The 3,708-nt window shown below is 32.0% G+C and overlaps 1 protein-coding gene across 1 annotated transcript in view; it reads right to left on the bottom strand.

Annotated features, from left to right (window-relative positions):
* Window positions 1-3,708, bottom strand: part of LOC106688988 (alkaline phosphatase, tissue-nonspecific isozyme) — a gene marked incomplete at its 3' end in the record, with an annotated part of 60,503 nt that overhangs the window by 32,779 nt on the left and 24,016 nt on the right. The gene's annotated exons all lie outside the window — the stretch shown is intronic.

The raw sequence follows: 3,708 nt of genomic DNA, 5'->3' as shown, positions 1-3,708 counted from the left end.
TAGTTTATAGTGGTAAATAACGTTATAAAATCTATAGCATAAAAATAGAAATGCCTTCAGCCAGGACTCAGCCAATCAACAGGAAACTTAGGGTTGGTTTAGGGCTTAATAAACTGCACCAAAGGCACAAACAGGATCTAATTAAACAGATTAGAACCGGAGATATAAAATAAAAACTTTTTATTTGTTTGAAACCAATATTTCACCCTTATAAGGCCATTAAATCTTAGTTTTAGATTTTATTTCTTTTAAGGTTAAAAGAACAGATATTCCTCTTTTCAGTGGTTGAATTGGAGTAGATATTGGATGCAGGGAAGTTATGAAAGATTAAATATAAGTACTATAGAAGTGCAATTTTTCGTTGCAACATTCGTATTTATTTATTTGCAATATCCATCAAGGTATCCTTATCTGAGTAGATCGTCGAAGACACCCAACCACTAAGCAATAGTTCATGCTAACAACTGTTTAAACTAGAAAACTCGACGAAATAAAAACGTTCTAGAATGATCTTAGAGACCTCATTGCTCACTGAACAGCAGCTGTAATTTGATCCAGCAATACGATCCATTGGTCTTGAACAAGTAACCGTCCAATACTGGCTCCATCCTGACCCAAGTCACGTAGTCGCTGCTCATGAGATTCTCTACTCTGCCTCAATAACACCTTTTTGATTCTAAGCAATTGCTTCTTATCAGATTTGGAATCGCTGTCAGAGAATATGTGCTTCATAATCGTAAATTATCTTATATAAAAACTAACATCATTGATACTTCACATTATTTATCCAATAAAATAGAAATAATTTTAAAACCTCTTTAATCCTAACAACAAAACCCCGCTAAAGATTGAAACATAATACTATATTCTAGAATAATGCTTCTTCGTAAACAGTACGAAACAAGAATTTACAGATCTGCAGCAATGAGGAGATACTACGTATTTGGCACATTTTGTATTTGTAGTTAGACCTGATCCCATTTTATAAATAAAAAGTACGAAACAAGAATTTACAGATCTGCAGCAATGAGGAGATACTACGTATTTGGCACATTTTGTATTTGTAGTTAGACCTGATTCCATTTTATAAAAAAAAAAATACACTTGGTCCTTTAGGCGGAAGAATTGAAACAAGGAGGGCAACACACACTATAAGCATGTGTCTAATTAGTAATGCCAGCACCCCATGTGGTCGGAATAACAAAAGACACTTGCTAGCGATCTGTGGCCGGAGGCTGTGAAGAGAGAGCCATATTTTTTCTGGGAAAGCAGCATCTTTTGTTTAATCACATTCGGTGGAAAACCATGAGAGTAGAGACATTTCCGAAATGCCCTCTGGGAACCGAAGAGACGGTAGATAAAGGGATGTGGAGGAGAAGAAGAAAGAAGCATGAGTAAATCACTTTCCTTTTATATATGGTCCGCACCATCACCATCCATCATTGTCATTAATCCGGATATCTACAGTTTTCATAGACCCCTAATCAAAATTAATTAACACACCTTAACCATAAATCTTTTGTTTAGGCCACCCTTCATACCATGTAGTTACGAAAAACTTAGAATTTAACATTTAATATTCTATCTTGTTCAACCAAACTATAGATTTGAAATAAATTCTCATTCTTTAGGTATATGCCTTATGTTCATTGCAATTAATTTCAATATAGTCCACTAACAATATCCAACCAGGCAATCAAAAGTGAAGTTAAAAGCAAAGCCAGGCCTTGCTTTAGGTTGATGGCCCACTACATACAACACTTCCTAATGAGAGGAAAAGTTAGTAAGTTGACCCTTTATTTCCAATGTTGAACCTATTAACTTAATGAAATCAGAAGGGCCCCTGGACCTACCAGCCTATTTTTATTATAAAGTTACTGTAGCAGAAAGAGCATTCATATGCGGCATATAATGTTCACGTATGACACATTTTACTTTTTCTTCATAGAATAAAATGAGTTTGATTAAAAAAAAATTCACCATAGTTTACATGATATAGGGGAAAATCCGAAGAATATAAATCTTTTGAGTCCTTTTCGAGATTTTAAAAATTATTTATGGGGAAAATTTAGTTTTTAAATTGAAGATCACGAATTCTCAAAATTAACTACTTTTTTATATTATATATAAAAACGGATGACCGTAACCGAGTATGAAAGGGGTGCCCGGAAGTGCGGTCAAATTATATTTACTTCTCCTGTTCATTTTAACTCTAATACTCTATTATGATATTTCTTTTTACTTATTGATACTTATTATTGTACATCTTATTTTTATTTCTTTTTGTTCATTTTTATATAATTTTTCACTTGTATTTACATAATTTTTAACCCCACCTTAGTTTACTTTGTTGTCATCTCATTATATTACATTGCCAATATATGTTTAGCTTTTTCTGTATATTTTTTAGCCCTTATGAAGCCCTGCAACCTGGCTTGAAACGTCGGCAAATAGTTGACATAGAACACTATGTTTTGTTCCATTTTAGACCGCACATCCAACTATCTTCTTTAAATAACTAATGTTTATTTTATTTATAATAGATGAACTATCAGAGAGTTTGGCTAAGCATTTCCTTTGATATCCTCAGGAGCCTTAATGATACTAAGATTTGTTAACATTATCAAACCATTCCTATCTCAATACATTGTCGAGATATGACATGTTGAATAGTTTTCCAAGAAGTAAAAATTAATGATTTCTAGAAATACTCGGTAAAATCTCACGAAATGAATTTTCAAGTTACGATAAAATTTGCTTCATTTCATCAGCATTCCAATGGAATTTTAAAAATTGTGAAGCTAGTTTAATTTCGAAATGATATTAAGTTTGGGAATTCAACAAAATAACAGTACGAACCCTAAGGGATATATTCAAAATTTATTGCTATATAAGAAATTCATCATAAAATCTGAAAATGGAGAGAAAATTTGGGAAATCTCCAAGTACATCGAATAAGGTTGATATTTTATGGTTAAAAAAAACAGTTTTCTTAGAAAATTCTTAAACCAGATACCATTCCTTCCATTATAAAGGAAGGGAATGCCTTTCATTCGTCATGGCACAATCTCACCTCATAGTAGAATACTATTTCATATATATTACGTACACTATGTTACTTTTTTCCTATATTTGTTATCCTGTTTTTTATGATCATTGTATTTCGTTCTTCTTAGTATAGATGAAGAACTCCGACTTAGGCACACATAAAAATATTTCGATTTTGATATAATTTGATCAAGCTGAACGGCTGAACCACTGGTTTCAAATTACCTTGAATAATTATAATCCACAGAATAAAAGACCCATTTTATTTATATTTTTTTGTATAAAAAGAATTTTATTGCTCATCGTGTAATATTTTATTTTACATATAAGTTGGAATAATGAAAAATAACAAAAAACTAATTTTTTTTATTTGCACCAGTAATGCAAACTGACAACCAGTAAATGAGCTGTACTATTCAGGCATGGCATGAGGGAGATAGCACCCAGTGGTGCATCCTTCTGTCGTTAAATAAATTATTTTATTACACTTGGATGTCCAACATCCAACTCCTTTTCAGCCTACGCCGAGTTACCTCACGAATTTCATGTAAAAAAACTACATAATATATGTAATTACATTTATACAATTTGAGCAGGAAGTAGTAAAATTAAATTGAATAGTTGTATAATTTGTAAAATGAGGCTTAGTAGGGGTATCCC

The sequence above is a fragment of the Halyomorpha halys genome, unplaced genomic scaffold, assembly GCF_000696795.3.
Source record: "Halyomorpha halys isolate HHAL.00 unplaced genomic scaffold, Hhal_1.1 Scaffold1250.1, whole genome shotgun sequence".
NCBI lineage: Eukaryota > Metazoa > Arthropoda > Insecta > Hemiptera > Pentatomidae > Halyomorpha > Halyomorpha halys.
Note: the sequence above shows the minus strand (reverse complement) of the source record. Positions and strands in the feature narration are given on the sequence as shown.